The sequence below is a fragment of the Eptatretus burgeri genome, chromosome 5 (assembly GCF_056783735.1).
Source record: "Eptatretus burgeri isolate ZD-2024b chromosome 5, Ebu_testis_v1, whole genome shotgun sequence".
NCBI lineage: Eukaryota > Metazoa > Chordata > Myxini > Myxiniformes > Myxinidae > Eptatretus > Eptatretus burgeri.
Genome location: NC_140965.1, coordinates 59,840,870 through 59,865,809, shown reverse-complemented (window position 1 = coordinate 59,865,809; position 24,940 = coordinate 59,840,870). Strand labels below are relative to the sequence as shown.

At 46.7% G+C, this 24,940-nt stretch overlaps 1 long non-coding RNA gene across 1 annotated transcript in view; it reads left to right on the top strand.

Moving 5' to 3' along the window:
* The window catches only part of LOC147026513 (uncharacterized), an 80,390-nt gene that overhangs the window by 36,487 nt on the left and 18,963 nt on the right, over nucleotides 1-24,940 (top strand). Inside the window, exon 2 of the long non-coding RNA XR_015058376.1 lies at nucleotides 20,295-20,332. This is a non-coding gene — a long non-coding RNA (uncharacterized LOC147026513). The remainder of the gene's footprint in view (nucleotides 1-20,294; nucleotides 20,333-24,940) is intronic.

The window sequence follows — 24,940 nt, the reverse complement described above, 5'->3', positions numbered from 1 at the left end:
ACACCGGCCCAGTATACTGGTACTCATTTCGCCGACCTCGGAAGGATGACAGGCTGAGTGAACCCCTGGTGTATTAATTCAGTGGTCCAACAGGGCTTGAACTCAGGACCTTTTGGATCCCAAGCCACTGCCCTAACCACTGCGCCAACACCAGACTGTATATATTGTTGCGGTCTTCGCGCCCGCCGGCGTGCGAACGGCCACGTAACTCGAATCGCGGCACGTCGCCCACCGGACGGACAATCCAGTCGTGACCCTCTCGGACTAACGCCGGGAACCAGTCACGGGTGGACCTTTCGGTCTCACCGCGATCGAGCCAATCAGCCCCCGCGTGGGATAGGGTTGCTCGCCAAATTCGAACTACCTAAGTACCCACGCGGAGGGTAGACCGGGCGATCGCACCTCGCCGCAGGTCGACTTCGGACACGGGCCACCGAAGCGACCCGTTCCGTACTATCAGAATAACCGAGCGGTGTTATCGTCGACCTCGACGGTTCGATTAATTATCGGGCGTACTCAGCCCACTACCAACCCTTTACGTGAAGCAAGATGGGGGTTCAATGGGGAAAAGACGAAGCGAAGCGGGAGAACAGCTCAACAATAAAGCACATTTATTCGCGACACACGGGAAGCACACAAATACAATTCCACCAAATGCACACAAAAAAAAGAAAACACAATTCCATTTACACAAAAAGCAAACATAAAAGTGAAAACACAGTGCAGAGCTAATACCGACTACCGAGCACACGGCAACACTTATACAATTCTACTTCACAGACGGCGCCGACAACACATACCCAAAACCAAGGAAAAGAAATACCCTCAAGAATGAGGTAGGCCTGGGGCCGAGACCAGGTCGGGCCTACCCGTCTGGTGATGAGACGCGGAGCGGCGATGGCCCCGCAACCCGCGGGCCTCGTGGACAGTGCCTGGCAGGGGGTGGGAACGGGGCCCCCTTGGTCGCACTATCTCAGCGCGGGGGGAAACAGGAGGGGGTTGCTGATGCTCGGGGTATAGAGGATCTTTATTATGTGCGCGACGAGCGTCTCCACCTCGGCCAGGTCGCGCTGCCGGCCTCCCAGGGGTGCAGCTCCCTGCACGACGCGAGCACCCCCTCGTCCGCCCTCGCCGCCTCTCCACAGCTCGTCCCCTCCGTTCCGACTTCAACGCACACGACGAGCAGCTCCACCGCCCGCGAAGTCTTGACTCTCTGTTCCGACTCCTTCGCCTCGTTCCGACTCCTTCGCCTCCGTTCTGCTGACTCTTTCTCGTTCCTGTTCTGCTGACTCTCTTCTGACTCCTTTGCGACTCCCTTCTTCCTCGTTCCGACTTTTACGACTCCTTTGACTGACGAACCCCGTCCTTTTATCCCCCCGTAACTTCGCCTTTGACCCCCTCCCTTTGACCTTTCAACTCGCTCCCCATTGGCCCGAGAAAAAGTGGGCGTGAAGGCTTTTTGATCCACAAATTTGCATATATCGATCGCCCTGGGGCGGGCCAATTCGCCCCTCGCTCACCGATTGGACGGCAAAAAGTGGGCGTGTGTCGTTTTGGATCCGTTTTTGAAGCAGAAAATCCGTGATTTTGTACACGCTGTTCAACGTGCGCCCTACACGAGTCCAGCATCGGTGCCCATGAGTGGCGCGAGATGACGGTGATGCGATGGTGGCGAGTTGCGACGGTAAAGGTCATGGCGGTTGTGGTGAAGCGGCGTTGTGGTTGGTGGTTGTTGTTGTGGTTGTGATGGTGGCGATTGGTCCAAAATAAAGATAGTAAAAGAAAAACGGCTATCCTAAAGAGTCGCAGCACGTATAAATGACATGTATTCCCACTAGACAACGGGTTTGGGCCTAACTACACATGCACTTACCGAGATACCTCACCTAAGGGACCTGAATGGTGGTTTGCGAATCTGGTAACCACAACACTACCCCCTCCCCTTTTTACAGACTCGTCCCGAGTCGTCAAATTTTCGTGTGCCATCATGTGTAGTTTTCCCCTAGTACATTTTACCTACGGATCCCTGAGTGCGACATTCATGGTATTCGTGTCCCCAAAATAAATAACCTGAGGGCTGCGTAACTATCTAAACAAACTCACTCACACGGACGACTTAAATAAAATTGCCGGCGCTAAGACATACATGCCGGGGGCGCACTCATATGTACAGTACATCTTAACCTTAACTTACAAATTTTACACTAAACCATGGCCCAGGATCACTGAACTCTGCAAAGAAAAGCAGTTAGCAGGGAGCCAGGCTGCCCACATGCAGTCTCTGACTCAAACAATGCAGGTGACAGGGAACGTGGCTGGCTGCTCACACGCAGTCCAAGGCCTTCCCTTTTGAACTGAACGCAGTGAACCACAACGGTGCTTGGGCTGCACAACGCAGTCTCCGTGCCAGCTCAAGTGGCACACGCAATGAGCACAACGAATGGATGCATGAACGGTTTGAACTGAATGCAGTGAACCACAACGGTGCATGGGCTGCACAAACGCAGTCTCCGTGCCAGCTCAAGTGGCACACGCAATGAGCACAACGAATGGATGCATGGACACAAACACGGTGCACGGGCTGCCACTACAGGCCCGTGTTGTAGCTGCCAACAGGGCAGTTCTTGCAGCTTGCAAACTGTTGCTTTTAGATCCTGGCGCACATGGAAACGAACAGGGGGGGGGGCAAAGCAAAAATTGAACGGGGGCTGGTGAACAGGGGCAGTGGGCATGGCATGGCAAAGGCAGCAGGCAAACACAGCCCGCAGAAGAAGGCCGCTGCAGGCAAACACAGCCGGCAGATGAACTGGCCGGCACAGGCCTTGAAGAAAAAACAGCCAGCAGATAAACTGGCCGGCACAGGCCTTGAAGCAAACACGGCCAGCCGATGGCACAGGCCTTGCAGCAAAACAACAGCTGCCGATGAAGTTGGCCGGCCTCCGCCTTGAAGCAAAACACGGCCAGCCGATGAAGTTGGCCAGCCTTTGCCGTTCAGTGGAGGTTGGTGGAGGGAGTGCGGTGGTGCTGGCCACTTGGAAGGCGGGCTCGGACCTACCTTCCTGTCTCCCTCCCACCTATCGCCTTTGCCTGTCACTGTACATACCCACTCCCTTAATTTGTCAAACCCCAATTTAGCCCCAACTTATTTTTTTATTGTTTTTATTTTTACTTCCCCACTATAAATCGTCCCCTAACCCCCTTTATCGTCCTTGTTCGGCTAACCTATTCTGTCACCTAGCCTACTCCCAACCCCTACGTTCCCTTCCCAGAGGGGAATAAGGGAGAGCTAACGTCCTGTGTCGAGGCCCAACGAAGCCTCAGAATGGCCTCCCCAGAGTTCGGCGATCTTAACCAAAGTGGGTCCAGCGGCCCACAATGACAGCGAGGGGATGGATGGTGCGGAGGGGTACATCTCCTAATCTATCCTAACCATTTAACTGTTAAACTACCCCGGGGCTTTCAACAAGCGCCTCTCGCTTAAACTATTGGTTCTAACAACCCAGATTCCCGTCGCCTGTGTTGGTGTCCTTACAATTTCGGGCCTCGCCCCCCAATTTTCTCTCCGTGCCCTCACACGGTCTCCTGGCTGGGACACGTGGCTCACTTTGGCAGGCACGACCCTCTGCCGATTCTCCCGCTATGGCACGCCCGGGCACTACACTGCCTCCGAGCCTACCAGCTCCCTAACACCGGGGAGTGCCCCCCCATGGCACCTCCCCTGAAACGCACACGTGGCAGGCCGGCCTCCCGGGCCCCTTTCCGAGGGTCACCCGTGCCCACTGCACTGCCCACGCGGCTAATGGCGCCCCGGGCCCCTGCACCAAGCAGGCGCACCCGTGCCCACTACTCTATCCCGGCCCCCCATGGGCCCTTGGCCTACCGCGGCCGACTAGCCTGGTGCCCGGGGTACCCACTCAGCGATACTCACCTTTCGCAGCCACGCTCCCAAGCCCGTCAACAGGGCTCCTGCACCCCTCCAAATGGGTCTCGAGCCTACTTTCCCACTAACAACAAAACGACCTCCATTTTTCAATTTGACTAACCCAGCTAACTCACTTTACTCTGACCCCGGGGTCCCTTGGGTGGGAGTCACTCCTCCCCCCAATCACTCATCGCACCATGCATTCCCCATTCACTCCACACACACAGACCCGCTGGCCTCACTCACTCAACAAGTACTCACCTCACAACTCACCAACAACTCTTCAACACACACACCGCTGAACTCTGCCATCCTTCTAACTACATCCCCTAACTAACTCGTGCTCCCACGTCGTCCCTTAAACTAGTAGCACGTTCCTTTTAACACTACGTTGCTAAGCTACGTCCCCTCTACACATTCACAAGTCTGTCACAGTCTCCAAATAAATCATTTTATTTCCCAACCTAAATCTGGCTACAATCCCTCTAACTAATCCATTCCACGGACTCCATGAGGACTTACCCCTGCCCCATGAAGTCGGTCTTGCTAAGCTAACCCTTCCCCCTAACTAGTTTTCATCCTGTGCCCAGGTCAAGGAGGTCTTCCACCCCTTGCCCAGGAATCCTGTGTACCCGAAAGTGAGGCTTGTTCCTTTTTTTTTTTTTTCATGCCCAGCACCTGCGCGGCAACTCAGAGCTCGCGCACTTTGCACCTGCCCGTGACGTCATGCAGCTGCACGTGTTCCTCGTCCCTCCTTGGACGGGACCATCCGGCAGAGATACCCCTCCTGCCGGATTCCAACCCCACGTGCAGCCATGACGTCACCGTGCGCATAAAAAAAAACACAAGCCACACGTCTCGAGGGGTTCCCCACGCGAACACATGTGCTTTGCCCGTTGGAGCTTAACACGCACGATCGCGTGGAGAACCCGTCCGGTCCAAATCCATTTACCTGCCTAACTTTGTCCGTCCGCGGGATCGGCAAATCCACCGCGTGCGTTTCCGGACCGGGACTTCACTCTCGCAAGCGAGCACGTGGCGGTCTCGTGCGTTGCACAGCACGAACCGCGTGCTCACTGCTGGGTGAACCCGGCACGGTCCTCAAAACAACTACAGCCGCTACCCGGCTTTCTCTCCTCTGTCGCCGTCTCCGTCTCCATTCGACCCACGCACACCTGCGTGTTACGACGCACACAGTCCACACCATCACATTCACACCGGGAGATGCGGCTGCGTGCTCCCGCATGCCAACCGACATCTCCCTCACATACCGCTCTCTCACACACACGGTCTCCCTTGCACACAGCGACCTTGCACACGGCCGTTCACTCACGCGTGCGGGGGCACTCACCCGCGGTGCCTCACTCGCACACGCGGGGGCACTCACCCGCGGTACCTCACTCATACACACGGCGACACTCACACACGCGGTCTCTTCCACACAACGTCCCTCACTCATACACGCAGGGGCACTCACCCGCGGTTCCTCACTCATACTGGCCGTTTCATCCACACACGCGGGGGCACTAACCCGCGGTGCCTCACTCGCACTCCGTGCCTCATCCACACACGGTGTGCTGGGAAGCACGTACTCTGGCACCATCGCCACCACACCACTCACACGTGGTGCCTCATTCATACTGGCCGTTTCATCCACACACACGGCCTCTCTCACACACGGTGCCTCATCCACACACGGCGTGCTGGGAAGCACGCACTCCGGCACCATCGCCACCACACCACTCACACACGGGGTCGCTTCCACACACGGGGACGCACTCACACCTTGCACCACACACACAGGGACAACCACACTGGGGATTCGTGTCCCCACAAGGGTCTCCGGGGCCTCTATACCCCCCAAGCTCTCAGTGCACCTGTCCACAGCACTCGTCCCCTCAACCTCGCAAAACACGACCGAACTCACCTGGTCGTGACTCGCCTCAAGGGGGCATACTCCCTCCCCTCGTTCCTGGAGGAGGCCATCCAGGTGCTCGCACCGGGTCCCAACACGCTCCGCGAGCTCAACCCCATTGTCCTCCACTACCTCCGTGTGTGCGTGCGCGTCACTTACCCCGTCTTCATCGTGTAGATTTCCCTCTATCGTTCCCATCTCCCGTGTCTCAACTATTATTTCTGTTGTCGTCACCTCGTGTCTCGTCTCACACGTTTTGGTCTCCCCATTTATTTTTTCCCTTTCGGTCATCGTCACGACCCTCGCCCAACACGTTCCACGAATTATTTTTTCACCCGCCTCCACCGCGGGCCTGTCAGCCGTTGCACCCCCACCCAGCTCGTTTGCTCCCACACGTGAAGTCGCCATTCCCAGCTCCCTGGTCACGGCCTTCATGCCCGCCTGCAGGCATCGGCCCATGTTCTGCGTCTCACCCCGCAGCTCTTTCATTTCTTCTTTCATGTTTGCTTCCATTCCGTTTATTTGCTGTGTATTCGCATCCATCGTCGTTTTCACTTCATTTGTATTTGTATCCATCTTTTCATCCATTTTTTGTGTATTCGCATCCATCTTTTCGTTCATGCCTTTCATTTCGTTTTTTATTTCATTTGTATTTGTATCCATCGTCGTTTTCACTTCATTCATTTGTTTGTTCATTGCCGCCAGCATGGCGCATAGCTGGGCCATGTTGGATGCACTCAGCTGAGCCGTTTCGGCAAGGGTTGGGGAAGGGTCTTGGTGGAGAGGGGGGGGGGAGGTGTCATACACCGCGGCCGCTGCCGCACCCACCTCGGGCCTTGGGTTCAGTTGGGCGAGTCCGTGTTCCTGCACAATCAACATTTCCTGCTCGGAGATTCCATCCTGGACCATGGACTCTACATTATTACACATATACATTTCTAATACCCCCGGCTCCCGCTCGCCTTGAGACGCCATCTTGCTTCTCGTGAAGGGTTAATTTGCTCGCTCGTAATTTGGAGGGAATCGGGGGTCGCTTCTCTCACCCCTGGACCGATTCCCGTAAATTTAGCCGGAGACAGGAGAGCCCGTTTTCCTGTTCTCCGATACCAGTGCCGCGAGGAGGGCGATGAATTTGTATCCCACTCCTGACACCAGTGTTGCGGTCTTCGCGCCCGCCGGCGTGCGAACGGCCACGTAACTCGAATCGCGGCACGTCGCCCACCGGACGGACAATCCAGTCGTGACCCTCTCGGACTAACGCCGGGAACCAGTCACGGGTGGACCTTTCGGTCTCACCGCGATCGAGCCAATCAGCCCCCGCGTGGGATAGGGTTGCTCGCCAAATTCGAACTACCTAAGTACCCACGCGGAGGGTAGACCGGGCGATCGCACCTCGCCGCAGGTCGACTTCGGACACGGGCCACCGAAGCGACCCGTTCCGTACTATCAGAATAACCGAGCGGTGTTATCGTCGACCTCGACGGTTCGATTAATTATCGGGCGTACTCAGCCCACTACCAACCCTTTACGTGAAGCAAGATGGGGGTTCAATGGGGAAAATACGAAGCGAAGCGGGAGAACAGCTCAACAATAAAGCACTTTTATTCGCGACACACGGGAAGCACACAAATACAATTCCACCAAATGCACACAAAAAAAGAAAACACAATTCCATTTACACAAAAAGCAAACATAAAAGTGAAAACACAGTGCAGAGCTAATACCGACTACCGAGCACACGGCAACACTTATACAATTCTACTTCACAGACGGCGCCGACAACACATACCCAAAACCAAGGAAAAGAAATACCCTCAAGAATGAGGTAGGCCTGGGGCCGAGACCAGGTCGGGCCTACCCGTCTGGTGATGAGACGCGGAGCGGCGATGGCCCCGCAACCCGCGGGCCTCGTGGACAGTGCCTGGCAGGGGGTGGGAACGGGGCCCCCTTGGTCGCACTATCTCAGCGCGGGGGGAAACAGGAGGGGGTTGCTGATGCTCGGGGTATAGAGGATCTTTATTATGTGCGCGACGAGCGTCTCCACCTCGGCCAGGTCGCGCTGCCGGCCTCCCAGGGGTGCAGCTCCCTGCACGACGCGAGCACCCCCTCGTCCGCCCTCGCCGCCTCTCCACAGCTCGTCCCCTCCGTTCCGACTTCAACGCACACGACGAGCAGCTCCACCGCCCGCGAAGTCTTGACTCTCTGTTCCGACTCCTTCGCCTCGTTCCGACTCCTTCGCCTCCGTTCTGCTGACTCTTTCTCGTTCCCGTTCTGCTGACTCTCTTCTGACTCCTTTGCGACTCCCTTCTTCCTCGTTCCGACTTTTACGACTCCTTTGACTGACGAACACCGTCCTTTTATCCCCCGTAACTTCGCCTTTGACCCCCTCCCTTTGACCTTTCAACTCGCTCCCCATTGGCCCGAGAAAAAGTGGGCGTGAAGGCTTTTTGATCCACAAATTTGCATATATCGATCGCCCTGGGGCGGGGCCAATTCGCCCCTCGCTCACCGATTGGACGGCAAAAAGTGGGCGTGTGTCGTTTTGGATCCGTTTTTGAAGCAGAAAATCCGTGATTTTGTACACGCTGTTCAACGTGCGCCCTACACGAGTCCAGCATCGGTGCCCATGAGTGGCGCGAGATGACGGTGATGCGATGGTGGCGAGTTGCGACGGTAAAGGTCATGGCGGTTGTGGTGAAGCGGCGTTGTGGTTGGTGGTTGTTGTTGTGGTTGTGATGGTGGCGATTGGTCCAAAATAAAGATAGTAAAAGAAAAACGGCTATCCTAAAGAGTCGCAGCACGTATAAATGACATGTATTCCCACTAGACAACGGGTTTGGGCCTAACTACACATGCACTTACCGAGATACCTCACCTAAGGGACCTGAATGGTGGTTTGCGAATCTGGTAACCACAACAATATATATATATATATATATATATATATATATATATATATATATATATATATATATATATATATATATATATATGTAATATATATATATATATATATATATTATACATACATATATATATATATAAGGGTAGTACAGAATATATACCTGTATATATATATATATATATATATATATATATATATATATATATATATACATACCTGAACAGTCATGTGCCGCTTAACGACGTTCCGGGCAACGACGGATCGCATATACGGATCTCCCAGCTCTGAAAAAAAAAAAAATGAAAAAAAAAATGTAGCTGAAAAATTCCTATCGCCGAGTGATGCAGCCGACATCGCGCTTTCAGTCGTATAAAAATAGCACGTACAATTATGTACACTGTACAGTACATAATACTTCATAATGATAAACGACAGTGTGGCCCTGTTATAATGCGATCGTTGAGGTCCATAAAATGTCATCGCGAAAAAAGCAGGGTCGTGCTAAATCGGGATTCAAGGAAATCGGCTTTCAAACTGAAACAATGTTTGCACGTTTACCTTCTCGCAAGTAAATTACCTTTGAATTGAAAAATTCCGCGAATAAATCGTTGTTACAGTAGAAATTAAAACACCAATTTGTTTTTAGTGAAGCTGTTCATGTTGTTAAAACAATCGCACTGTTCCGAAAATATATATCACAATTGACAGGAGCTCGTTTCTTCATTTATAAATTATAACATCGATGCATTGATTACGTATTTATAAAATCCAAACGCTATTTATTCATCTTTCTATCATCGATGCGAGAGGAGATTGTAAGCTGCTGCTCACAATACCGATGGCCGTCATGAACAGCACAAAGGTAAAACTAACGTGTCTTCCGTCTCTCTTGGATGCGTGTTACAATTGCCGACAGTATTCAGTACAGTAACATGCTGTACAGGTTTGTATCCGAGGAGCAATAGGATACATCATAGAGCTTAGGTGTCGAGGTTTGTGTAAGTACGATGCTCGAAAACGATGTTCGAAAACGAAAACGAAAAAAAAAATGATGTTCGCACAACGACGACATCGCTTAACGACGCGTTTCTCAGAACGTAACCCCGTCGTGAAGTGGCGCATGACTATATATATATATATATATATATATATATATATATATATATATATATATATATATATATATATATATATATATATATATATATATATATATACATATACATATATATATACATATATATATATATATATATATATATATATATATATATATATATATATATACATATATATATATATATATATATACATATATATATATATATATATATATATATATATATATATATATATATATACATATATATATGGAGTGGAAGGCCATACTTTCAACTGCTAGAAGAGAATCAAGTTGCAAAGCCAGAGCATGATTCCCGAGTGGGAAACTATGTAAGTCTTGTTCACCATGATGAAGTATGTGTTGTGAAGAAATGCATTCATTCTCTTCAGAATACACCTTTAGCGACTAGCTTTTGATGCTAACTTGATTATATGATTACGCAAGTTTCGGCAAATCGTGAGGCAAAGACATTTCAGAGACTACACCTCTTCCAGTGGCTGTTTGGAGAAGTGGATTTGTTTTGTTGCTGCTCGTTGTGGAGAGATAGTATGAGAGCATGCAATTTGCCAGCATTTAATGTCATGTTACAAGTAGCTGGACAGCAGTATATCTTGTCCAGATCTTACAAAAGGGATTCAGCAGTGACTAGCCTTTCACAAGTCTGACGTTTCATTTTGCACAGGGTGGGACCATTGGAGAAATGGTAAAGGAGGAGATGATGCAGCTATAAAATTGTGGAAACTTGAACCACGTCAAAAAAAAATTCTGCACCATCTTGTTTGATTGTGAAATACTACTTTTACTCCAAGCAGGAATGTGCAATGGGAGATGGACTGTCAGGCAAAACTACAAGGTATACTTGTTCTGTCAGTCGAAATAATGTTTGCCAGCCCTGGATTGATGTGCTTGTGAAAAAGAAGGTGAGACAAGGGTTGATGGACTCTCTACTTGCTTTATGCAAACATATTTTTTCTCTCTTTTTATCAAAAACTGTGCTTTGAGGTGATATATTTATTAATTCCACACAAAGGGTGCTGGATGGGAGGGAAGGAGATTCAGACTAGTTCGGGCATGTAGCATATGCAGTACATGGTGCCGACATGGAAGGAAGAAGGAGGGTCGGTGGGGAATTGTTAATGAATCATGTTTGTCAATATACTGCATATTAATATTTTATTTCTAATAATTTCCTCAAAATATTTTCCCTAATATTTTAAACATCAATTATAATTAAATATCACTTCAACTACTGCCAAATCCCGAAAATTGCGGATCCCACATATTCGCGGAACATAAAATATGACCTGTTTCTACATTCCCAGCCCTGTGCATGACGTATTTGCGGTTTTTTTGTGGGCGTCTTCTCAGTTTTTTCGCTCTTTCGAGGGTGTATTTGCGATTTTTCTGACTGCTGCTACATTTGCAGCCCTGTGCTTTGTGTATTCAATTTTTTTTGTCATGGACATATTCATGGGTTTTTTTTTTCACGGGCGTATTCACATATTTTTGTTGCTCTTTTGCGGGTGTATTTTTGTTTTTTCTGACCTGCTTCTACATTTTGCAGCTCTGTGCTTTGCATATTTGTGTTTTTTCTAACATGCTTCTACATTTGCGGCCCTGCGCTTCATGTTTTCACCTTGATTCATGGCTTCTTTCCCATTTTCACAGGCGTATTCACAGTTTCTCACAGGATTTTTGATTTTTCCCTGATGAATCAAGAACTGCCGGGAACCTATCCCCCGTTTTCCCATTGAAACAATGCCCTGACATTCGCAGCATTTTTCAGGAACGTATCCCCCTCCCCCCGCCATGAATTTGGGGATGCGACACTATTTAATAATCTGATACTTTATTTTAAACCATACCTCTTTAAATTCAGATGTAAATTTACTCATCGACTATGTGCTGACGTGATTCTTGCAATCGACTTTAAAAATCTAACCTTACATCTCCCTCCCTTAAATTATTAAATGTGATTCATAGAATACTTACCCCACGCAGTCTTGAGAAGGACTTGGTGCGAGCCAACTCTTCTGGCAGCAAATTTTGTCATTAAAAAAAAAATTAAAGTCATGTCAAATGGAAGACCAAATATAATAGGTACTGCATTGGAGTCATAAGAAGGAACCCAAACAGGCAAAATTCAAAGATGTTATCAGATCTATGACATCATAGGTGAGGAACATTTTCTTCTTCATGGATAAGCAGTCATGCCTGTAAAGTTTCTCTTCGATATATTCAGCTGTTTCAGAGAAGATTTTTGAAGTTTTTTTTTTTTTTTTTTAAATTGCTGCTGAACCACATGACCGATGATGTAATAATATTTTTTTCTGTTGACCAATTTATCCCTAGATGATCTTCAAAATTTTTCATACTGATTGGATGTAGCATTCTACGTATTCAATTGTGACATCATAATGAAGCCACCTATGACATCATCAAAAAATGACAATTATTCCCCAGAGGGAGTATTTGACATCTGCCAAGTTTCAATTTTTTCCCCATGGAGTGGTTTCAGAGATAGAGGTGCAACTTTTTTCCTTTTTTCCAACATTGCTGACACATCATGTGACCTTGACATCATAATTATCAATACTACATTCTATATGAGTAGTTGTGCCAATGTTGAAAATTTAGTGTCAATCTGACAAGTGGTTCCAGAGAAAGGGAATAACAAAATGCAGACACGTACGTATGTACGCACTCGACAGATCGCGTCACCACATTTCTCGCTTCGTGAGCGCAGGCAAATTAATTCACACTAGCATGTGCATCCTCTTACAAAAGTTGGTTGGGGTTAGAAATGTGGATTCAAAATTTCGCCATATTTGTGTATTAAATAAATAGAGATAGTCCCTTACTTGAAACATTTAAACAGCTTCGAGTATTTCATCAAAAGAGGATAGAACTATCAGCTATAGTGATCATGACATTGCAGGTTGGACAATACACATGAATTGACCAGTTTAATATTGTTGATATTGACTTGGCAGGTTTTCATTTTTCTTCTTTTCGAATTTGTTTGTCTATGCCTGTATTTCTGTGTGTCCGTCTGTCTGTTGTCATTTTATTTGTCTACACACTATAACTCAAAAACACTAAGTTGTATGAAGCTGAAAAATTGCTTATTTTTGCATCAAATAACATGGAACTAATTTAATTTTTGCCACTTAATTGTCTAATTTGGACACATTGGACACTTGTTTGAAGTTGTAGATTAGGAATTGGTAAGAACCTGTTGAGTTAAATATGTTTCTACCTCAGACATTACTGCCAAAAAGACATCTTTCTTTATTCATTTATGTGATACCGGATACAGGCAGCATTGCTCAAAGCACTGAGTGTCCATGAGTAGTACTACCTTAGGGAAGTTCACCAAGTGACAGGCATGAAGAGAGGCCAATGTAAGTGACTCAGTTTATCGTGCAGGTGATTTAAGGAAAAGAGGTGCATATCAGAACTCTATGAATTCCAATAAATGAGGGCTTCATATTTTCTCATTTGAGGATATCAATGTTAAGGAGACCACAAGTAATCGGCGTACTACCCAATTTGAAGTCAAAGGAGAAGGCTTTGAGTGGATGCAGCTGGAGAGATTCAATGCCAAAGTCCAGCAGTTAGTGATGTTACTATGACCAATGTTCATGCTGGATATTGTTTGACATTTCATTAATCTATCTGTGGTGCTCTTTTTGAAGGCATGTTCAGTGTTGCCAAATGTTACGACCTAGCCCTCAGGTAGAGGGCTCGGGGTACCTTCTATTGTTCCAGAGGTCCTAATTGATGTGCCCTGGAGACCAATACGTACCCCTTGTGTGGTCACGCCAAATAGGCAGTCGGATGTGACCGAGCGAAGTTAACATCCTAATGCTGATGTAAATTCACACTCCCCACTCTTCAACACATAGTATCGTATGCAAATCCAAGAATGCAATGCAAAATTCAAAACAAGAGGAACAAATGCAAACGTTTTACTCAGGATAAAGAAACACAGGGTATACCACGAAGGAATGAATAAACCATGTTACAAAAAGGAATATAATAAAATATATGCAGTGGTAATAATTAAGAAATTCAAGGGCAGACAGGCGCCAAGATGAAATGAACAAGACAATTCCACGGCCCACTCGGTATCCCGTGCTTGTCCCAAGAGTGGGAGGGGGAATAACAAAATAATATTTGCCAAGATATAAATAAAATAATGTGTAAAGTAAAAGGTTGGGGGGGGGGGGGAGAAGAAGAAGAAGAAGTATTCAGGCCTGTTCGAGTTGATGTTACGATGGCCTTGCCCCGGCCACAGGCCACAAGGTTGACAATTCACCACCACCCCTCCCTCTCTCTGGAAAGGTTCTCAAACTTTGCCAATGAAATAACTGGAGGAATTCCTGCAACACCTTGAAGCCACATGTTGCTTCAGGTCGCCTCAGGTGACAGGAGGAGGAAACGCTTCTGCTCCCCCTCTGACCAGCATGTCCCAGTGAGGCTCTCCTCTGCCTTAGTGTCTTCAACACAGATGGTGCCGCCAACAGGCGGCCCTCGGAGGGATCACTCCAATCCTCAACGAGGCCTTACAAGGCAGGTCTCTCATCACACAGGCCAGACGCGCATCCTCCGTTCATTCCCGCCTTTTTCACTCACCCGTCGTGCTTAATCTTCTTCCTTCCTCTCCTTCACCATACTTGGTCTTATTTTGTTATCTTTTCTCACCCAAAAAAATTCACGCAGTTTTTTTTTTTTTTTTGCACGAGACCACATGAGGCCTCGAAGGGGGAATACAAGGCGGAAGGGGAAGGATGTTCTAGTAGCAGAAAGATCGAAAACAAACCAAGAAAATAAAAATAAGGAAGAAAGAACCCCATCTTGAGAAACACAGCAACCCAGCAAAACCAATGCAATACCATCCCCCATCCCACCACGATCATAAAACAAAGTAGCCGCCTTCCAAGGACTATACCGTTTGGGGGTGGGGATCACAGAATTGTTGGACAACCGCGGTGCCGTGCGCCTTTGCCTTCTCATCGGTAATTAGTTCAATATTTTTTGCAGTGTACCAGCAATAACTTATCTACTCTTTGTGAATGACACGATGGTATATTTAACATCCCCTACAAAATACTTGCAGATGAGGCACTCAGCTGAATGCCCATCTCAAGGATGGTACACTTCACGATGCAATGCAAGGATATGTGAAGCACCAATCTGGCCATATATAGTCAAGTCAAATCACTGTTTGTTTGTGTGTCTGTCTTTGAGCAGGATATCTAACAAAATTATGGACGGATTTCGAAGAAAGTTGATGGACAGGTTGGGTGCGTGACAAGGACTTTTTATATTTGATTAGATTTTGGTGAAGATCCAGATAGAAGAATTTTTAAGTGATTCTTCACCATTGGTAGATCGGGCCAAAAATGATATATAACATGATATCTCAAAATGTTTTGGATGGATGCGAACGAAACTTGGTGGACTCTTTGGATGTGTGGCATGGCCGAATTGATTTGATTTTGGTGGAGATCCAATTCCGGAAACGAGAATTATTTATTTTACATTTGAGGATAGTTCTGGCAAGAAAGCTGCAGATTTTGTCAAAAAAGCACCTCTATCTGATGACAGGTTGAAGTCGGTAGCAACATGTATTGAGGCCCTACAGCCGATAGAGGACATTGGGTGGCTTTGTGAAAAGGCACCTTTCCATCTCCACAAGTACATCTCAAATGACAAAGACATTCTGATAGCAATCGCCTCTTCTAAGCATGCCAAGGACATTCAGAACATCAACATGTTTTGAGAATATTTGCCTATGGAGCACACTCTATGCCTCGTGTTGACTTCATGGTTCAGGTGGCATGCTTGGGATCCTAGGGTCCTGAGTTCAAATCCCTCTCAGCTGTTGAACTAATACCAGGTGGGGTTAACTCTGCCTGTCATCCTTCTGAGGTCGGCAAAATGAGTCCCAGCTTGCTGGGATGATGGAGCCATTTGAGTATCCTGTGTCAGAGTGGCGACCTGTCTATTAAGTACCCAATAGTCCAGGAGGCTGCTTTGGCAGCACCGATGATTTGTACAGCGTATGGTCCCAATGGATGAATGAGTGAGCATATTCTCGGAGCACATTGGCTTGGTCAATGTGACATTTTCCAGTTTCGCGTTTAACTCCAAGATAAAACAGTCATGCACTGTGGAATTCTGTCTATCGTCAACAACGTATTTGACCCCCTTGATCTTCTTTACCCTTTCCTGCTCATGGGAAAATGCATTCTCCAGGTGTTGTGTCATGAAAGATGTGTTTGGGATGATCCATTCTTTGAAAGTACCAAAGTCCAGTGGGAGAAATGGAGATGTGATGTTCGGAACTAGTCTTTACTTGAGATGCCCCATGCTATAAGCCAAAGGACTTTGATGATGTAAAATCAGCAGACATACACCACTTCTCTGATGCCAGCCTGGATGGCTATGGTCAATGCAATTATCTTTGACTGACAGATACCAAAAGTATAGTGAACTCGTCACTGATTATGGGGAAATTGAGAGTGACTCCATCAAAACCGGTCACAGTACCAATATTGGAGCTCATAGCAGCTGTCACCTCTGTGAAAGTGCACAGGCTTCTCCTGAAGTATTTGGAATCCAGTAGCATCACTCAGTTGTTCTATACTGACAGTATAGTGGTACTTCGGTGTATCTCCAATGAAAGTACATGATTCCGCATATTTGTTCCCAATTGTGTGCAGAAGATACAAGACTACACTTTGCCACAGGACTGGAGATATTTTGACACCACCAGCAACTCAGTGGATCTTGCCTCTTGTGGTCTGTCAGCTCAATAATTGATTGACAGGAAGCTGCAGTGGATTGGTTCAGAATTCCTTTCAGTGATTGATACCCCACCACCTGCTGATGAATGTGTCCAGCTGACAATAGTTGATCCTTCGGTGAAGAATGTATCAGTGTTCACTGTTTAGGCCACACCCACTGGCTCTGCGAGTCTGATGGATTGATTTCAGGATTTCTCCACCGCATTTTGCCATGAGAGTCATAACATTGCATCTTTGCTTCATTGACAAACTTAGACATCGCAGCGTGAAGATGCCGTCCAGAATTCCTGTCAACAACTTGTTGGTCAATGACAAGATGAAGACATATGCTCCTCCTATCTCTGTGGCTGAAATGCAACAGGCAGAACAAGTGATTGTGAGACTGGTGCAGGCTCAGGTTTTTCCCAGGGAAATCTGTGTTCTGAGCAGGTCTGGATCTAGTAGTGATGCAACTGATGAGAATCAATGCAAATATCAGTCAGTCAGCAAGAGGAGCCCACTACACATGCTTGACCAATCATTTTGTTTTTTTTGTATACCTTGTTGAGGCTTGTATGAGAGCTAACACACAACACACAACAAGGGGGGCATGAGACGAGAGGGGCACGAGTGGGAAGGACAAAACAGTGGGGAACAGAGACAATAGATCTGTGGAAGGGAGAGGGATGGGGTGGGGAACACAAGGTATACAAGATGGACATTACAGGAACTTTTAGGAAGGAAAGCAGGGAATTTGAAGGAGGTGGGTTCGGGGTAGATTAACGGGGGTAGAAAAGATCGAGGTTTTGGATGGGGGAAGATAGGTGGTGGTGAACAGTTGTTTTGAAGATCTGGAGGGAAGAATGGGATTGAACAGAGTGAGGGAGTTTATTCCAAATGCAGGAAAAAAGAGGAATGAAAGTGAAGGTGAGCAGTGATTCGTGATTTTGGGAGTTTTACCAACAGTAGGTTGTTGACGAACCTTGAGCGCCCTGCAGAAATATGGTGGGGACAAAATTTCTGGATAAAAACAAAATATTGAGAGTTGGTGGATGCATTAAGAGGGCAGCAGTGCTGAGGGATGTTAAACATCCCATTCTGCTTCCATGTCGCAGCTACCTCAGTGGAATCATCGACCATTATCATGTTGAGACTGGTCACTCTGTTCATGGCATGACGTTGAATGGAATTTGTCAAGTTGAATTTTGGATAGTTGGATCCAGAGTCACTGTGACAATGCATGTATTGAGATGTGTGACATGCCGGAAATTTTGAGGTTCTCCGTGTGGGCACAAGATGTCTAACCTTCCACAAGACAAACTGCATCCAGATTCGACTTTCACGTACAGCACCGTCGACTACCTTGTCCCATTCATCATCAAAGAAGGACAAAATGACCTCAAATGTTGGAGAGTAATCTTCACTTGCATGGTATCGCATGCCATTCATATCAAAACCTCCAACTCCATGAGCATAGACTCGTTTATCAACACATATTGTAGATTAATATTCTGGAGGGGTTCCATCAGACAGCTTTGATCGGACAGGGGCACCAATTTTTTTTTTTTTTGTATACCTTGGTCGAGGCTCGTATGAGAGCTAACACACAACTCACAGCAAGGAGGCATGAGACAAGAGGGGTGGGAGTGGAAGGGACAAAACAGTGGGGAACAGACACATTAGGTGAACTGTGGATGGGAGAGGGATGGGTATGGGACTGGGAACATGGCGAAGAGAAGATGGACATTTCAGGGACTTTCAGGAAGGAAAGCAGGGGAATTGAAGGAAGTGGGCTTGGGTGGATTATCGGGGGTAGAAAAGATCGAGGATTTGGATGGGGGAAGATAAGAGATGGTGGTGAACAGCTGTTTTGAAAGCCTGGAGGGAAGAATGGGAAAGAATAGAGTGAGGAAGTTTATTCCAAAGGCGGGAAAAAAGAGGAATGAAAGAGTGAAGATGAGCAATAATTCGTGATTTTGGTAGTTTTACCAGAAGGGGGTTGTTGGCGGACCTTGAGCGCCCTGTGGAAATGTGATGGGAACAAATCGCAGAGAGAGCAGGGGGGGCAAGGCTGGAGAGGAGTCGGTAGAAGACAGAAAGACCACCGACCAGCCTGCAGTGATTGAGTGAAAGGCCCAAAGACTCAGCTTCATTGCGGGAGATGCCGATGATCTTAAATGCCCTGCTTTCGACAGCGTGAAGCCGAGAAAGGTGGGAGGCAGGAGCACCAGCCCAGAGGGGAGAGCAGTACTCCATCAGGCTACGGACAAAAGCTTTGTAAGTGGTCAGGAGCTCAAGAGGGCCGAGGAAGGACTTTGCACGACGGAGGATTCCCAGTCGGCGACTGGCTTTTGAGGCGAGGTTGGAAATGTGACTTTCCCAGGAAAGGTCATGGCAGATAGTGAGACCCAGAAGCTTGAAAGAAAAGACTTCTTCCAGAGGATTGTTGAGAAAGTGGATGGGGGGGGGGTTCTAAAGGGTCCTTTCGAAGAGACATAGTGAGAGTATGAGATTTGTCTGGATTGAAATTTGTCTGTCTGGATCTGGATTGAAATTTCATTAGAGGCAATTGTGAATTGGATTCAAGAGTGAAACGCCCTGGCTGAAATGAACAATAAGAAAATTTTGCAAGAGTTGCTCAAGGAGAGTTGTGACTGAGTTGTCTTCAATATGAATATTCTCCATGCCAGTTACAGGTGAAAGGAATAGTATTCTTCTTGTTAACTCATGTGGGGGAACGCTATTTTTGGTATCAATGGTATTGTGGATCGTCTCCTTTCTTGGTTTAATTGGCCATCTTCATTGCTCCTTATTTGGGTCACTTTCTGATCATGATGTGGCACCTGCCGTGGGAGGTGGTTTAATTTGTACCCATCCCATTTGGGTGTGGCTTTGCATTACAGGCATGCCCTGTGAGCATATCGACCCCGAGTCGAGCAACAATATCAATTCTCCAGAATAATTTGTTTTCTTGCTGTCTTCTCAACAATAAAGTGAAATCACTGCATCAGAAGTAAAGTGTTTCACTGGATACATCCGAAACAATTAACAACTGCAAGAAAATAACAAAAAGGTATTGATATTCCTCCAGCTGCTTTAGAGCTTGAGTATGACTCCCACATACACTTGTGGGAATGTCTTGAGTGACAGCACATCTGTGATTGGTGATTAACAAATCCGTGTGTAACTAATATGACCACCCTAAAGGAGAAATGATGTGGATGACAATGTAATATTAAACTCGTTGATTTCTGTCTCATCAGCCAAAGGCATTACTTGTCACACATAACAAAAGTATCAGGTAATAACTTATCTTTTTAATATTCATTACATAATTATTCCTTGGGTGGTTTTACTTGCATATCTGTTGTTTCATTTTTGAAGAGTTAAATTAATTCATTATATGTCAATTATTTGATTTCGAAGAGTTGCATTTATTTGTCAGTTCACTCCATATTCTTGGACTTGGTCGTCCATGCAGTACTAGATGCAAAAGCATTTATAAAATGAATTGTTTGTTTCTGTTTATTTATTATATAACAGGACAGCTCAATGGTAACATATTACCTTTATGTTATGTATTCTTGATTGGATTCCAATATAGACGATATAACTGTCATCCTTTTGCTTTTCAGGCAAGGCTTTGCATCAATGAGTGCATCATCCTTTGGAGGTATGTGAAGCCACCTGCCGCATCTGCTAGCACTTGCTGGTGGATGTTAAATAACCCAGCCATGTGTTTGTTGAAAAGGCCATTGCATACCGGTCCCCTGCAAGTTCCAAATTCCATGCCTAACCAAGATTGTTACTTCAGCAGAAACATAACGTCATCTCAGAGTTGATGCACTGAGCAGACCAAATTGATAGCCTACCCCAAAGGTCTGGTAACATCAGTGGTGCTTCCTGGTTGTGGGTGAACATAATACAATGTATCCATGTGGCACATGGCACTTGTTGGAGCCAAATACAATCTGGCTTCATCAGTCATAGTCAGCGGGGCATCAAATGCCAGTATATAAGCCAAAAGGGCTTCAAACATCACCGAGTGGATGGAAAGTGATCTGTTGCCCTGATGAGCCCAAAGAAGGGTGAAACCAGGAAGGTAGCTTCACTTTTCATCTGATTGGTGACAGCTTTGGACTTTGCCTCACATGAACTTCTGGATGCCCTTCGGGGTTGACAGGCATGATGCCATCGTGATGAGGGGTCACAATAAAGACATTGGTTCAAGTCAGGAGAATTTCATAATTACAGTTATATACTAGCGGGGTGTGCTTACACATTGTATAAACAAACAAACCGTGCTTCCCCATTGTCTTTGGTTGCTCACCTGCATTTTCTTTTTCATTTACTTATATTTTCATTTATGGATGATTTCTGACAGTTCTGTGATTTTTCCTGGTGTATCCACTTCGATGTCCTTTGACACACAAAATTACCGTGCTTCCCCATTCTCAGATTGCTATATATATATATATATATATATATATATATATATATATATATATATATATATATATATATATATATATATATATATATATATATATATATATATATTTATTTATTTCATTTATTTATATTTTCATTTATGTATGGTATCCGATGATTCTGTAATATTTTCCTGTGTACTGGCTTCGATGTCCATCAGAAGGCAAAATTTCAGCATTTCTGCGTCACCCAGAAGGCACCGATCTTTAATATGAGTCAATCAGTCATAGAAAGAACTTTATATATTGGAAGACTAGCAGGGTATGCTGACACATATTGTAAGCATATGGACTGTGCTTCCCCAATTGTCTCGGATTGATCACCTGCATTTTATTTTTCATTGATATATATTTTCATTTACGGACGACTTCCAATGGTTCTATGATTTTTCCCTGTGTAACAGCTTTAATGTCCATCAGCAGACCAAATTACCGTGCTTCCCCATTGTCTCAAGTCACTCACGTGAATTTTTTCATTTTTTTTGTCATTCATGGAAGTTGTCCAACGATTCTGTGATCCTTTTTTTCTGGTGTACCAGCTTTGATGTCCATCAGGTCAGGTCAGGTATGGAGCATTCACCGCAGCAGTGCATCACATTATACACTTTCCACCAGTACTCCAGAGGCCTCCATATGACCATCCACAAGGCAGATGCCTGGCTCATCCTCATCTCCTTGAGATACTGATCAACCTGCTGCAACCAGGTGGCATGTGGTCGGCCCATTGGCCTCCTCCACTCATGAGGCTCCCTCGATGAGAGAATCTAGTGAACAGGATCAGCGTCAGGAAAACAAGCCACATGTCCATACAGCCACAGCTGACACACGGACTATGCAGGTAACAAATCTGATTTGAGTCTCTCTTAGCAACGGCTCGTTGGAGACAAAGTCCGACCCGTTGTAGCCAAGGATTCTCCGAAGAGACCTGGTACCAAAGGAATTACTTCTCCCTCTAAGATCCCTGGACAGAATCCAAGAATCACATCCGTAGAGCAAGGTATCACACCTTGACTGGTGTTACATCCGAACCCCAGAGAGTGCTGCAAGGGAGGGGAGGGTACTTGAATTACAAGGACCTGAAGACTCAGACTTTCATCAACCTGCACAGGTACCGACAGCACCACACCCCATGATTCAGTGAATCCTTGACTCCCTAGTCTTGACCCAGATGTGAAAATCATCACTATAAACAAGTACGGACAAGATCACAACATTCAAGATGTCATTGAAAGCCTGTCTCTTAGTTTTGACCAAGGAGATCCGTAATCCCAGTGTATCCGACTCCTCGTTCAGCACCTCGAGGGTTCACCAAAAGGATATCCAGAGTTTCCGCATAGATGACTGCATCATCTGCGAAATCAAGGTCAGAGATATTGACATTCCCAAATGATGCATATCAGCTTGATCTCTCTGACATCCTCCCAGGAATCCAGTCCATAAAAGTGCTGTAAAGTGTGGGAGCCAGTACAACTGGAAATATGTCAGTGATGGTATCACCACATCTCACAGCACTCTCAGTTCCAGAATATCATTCAGCCATCAGATTAATCAGTTTTGGTGGCACCCCATGAAGACCAAGAATCCTCCAGAGGGCATCCCGATTCACTGAATTGAATGCTTTGCAGAAATCAACATAGGCCCAAGCTGCCGCTGCCGAAACTGCCTTCTGCTTTCTGTGAGGAACCGAAGTGAGGATATGGTCAATCGTTGACCTCTTTGGTGTAAAGCCCAACTGCTCTGGGTGCTGGTAATCAAGCAGATGGTGGCGAACACTATCAAAAATTATCGAGCAAAGACTTTGCCAAGCACTGAGAGCAGCATCACCCCTTGGTCGTTGTTGCAGTTGTGGCGATCACCCTTCCCTTTATAAAGAGGGACAACAAGGCCCCTCTTCCAGTCAGTTGTGATAATACCTGCATTCCAGGCAGAGCACAGAACTGCATGCAATGCCAAAAGTACAGCATTTCCACCAGTCTTAAGAAGTTCAGCATCCCAGGAGCTTTAACCCATTTCAACCGGTTCACTGCAGCATGTGTTTGCACAAACGAAGGTGGATCACGTTTGATTGGATGGTCAGAAATAGGGATAGTAACACCCCCGACATCCAACTTAACAGCTGGTGGGTTAGCCTGGTAGAGTCGCTCAAAGTAACCAGCAAACTTGGTCTTCATGTCGGACTCCTCTGTCAAGAGCCCACCACCCTCCACTCCAAATGCAGTACACTGAGGGATATGCTTAAAGGAACACAATGTGCGAATTTCCCCTGCATGCAGGACGAGAATCACTTGTCCAGAGGTGATGCTCTACCCCCTCATAAATTCCTCATATATGTCCTCTCTCAGTGGACATGCAGTTTTATGCCTCAACTCCCTGAACAGTTCAGCTCTGCCATTAAGCCTGACCCTGCAACTCTGATCAATGGTATACAGTGTCCCTTGAGAAAAAATATTATTCTTCACCCTTCGGTGAGTTCCAAGACATCCACCGGCAACATCAATGATGGTGGTCTTGAAGGCACTCCACAACTCTTCAGGACCTCCAAAAGCACTCAGACCCCCCAAATCCCCACTCAGCCTGTTTGCAAACTCTGTAGCTACCCTCTCATGATTGAGCTTGCCAACATCCAGCCAAGCTTGAGATGGTACCATTATCCTGGATTTAAGCTGAAACTTCAGAGTTGCAACAACAAGCCTGTGGTCGGTATTGAGGAACTGAGCACTCATGTAGACTCTGCAGTTCTAGATCATCCTCCAGCGTCCGTCAATGAGTACATGGTCAATCTCCATTGCCACACCACCAGTGATGGAATACCAAGTCGAGCGATGTGCCTGTGGGCGCTCAAACCATGAACCAGCCACCCTAAGTCCATGACTTCTTGAAAAGTCAGGGAACTTAGTGCTTTTCTGGTTCACAGTTTCAGACCTATGGGGACCAATACATATCTCATAACCATCTCCGTTAGTTCCGATCGATGCATTGAAATCCCCCAAGACTACAAGAGTATATTACCTGGGGCACTGATCAACCACAGACTGCATCCTTAGCAAAGAAGCAGAGAATACTTCCTTCATGGTGAGATCACTTGCCTCAGTCGGAGCATATACAGAGACCAGGGAAACAACACCCAATGAGTGACGAATCCTAAGTCGCATATTATGCTCGTTGACTGGTGTTACATCAATTATCATTGTTGTGAGCTTATTGGGCCTAGCTACAGCTACTCCTTTGGTGTTATAACCATCATGGCAACCAGACCTATTGTACGTGTAACAAACCGCCATGATCTCGCCACTATCCGGTCTCCGAACCCAAGACGGCGCTGCAATACCTATGTTCAAATGGTTGAGCTCTTTGGGATAGGACATTCCAGGAACTCACCTGAAGGGACCGCCTCAGGTTAATCCAAGGTGACCGCCATCTGGTGGACGACACCTCAGCACCACTCCACCACCGCAATCTGACCCAGGACGTTTACCCTCTGCTTTTCTTCCTATCATCAAGGAATGGGGGTCCGGAAAGCTTTGCCACAATCCTGTCATCCGTTGAGCTGCTCTGCGAAGTGTGGCAGCACAGGAGGTACTCCCACAGAGTGGGTTTTTAGTTTTCTATGCATTTTGGCAGAATGAAATGTTTTACAGTGGCCGGGGTGTAAATCTTGACACAAACCTCGTAAAAAAAAGCAACCCAAATGCAGGAGGACATCCGCAGTTGGGCACTAGATATAAATGGCCATTTGTTCACAAGGAGCTCCTACATCCTTTGGCAGTTTTTGTTTTCAATCCTGCTTGATG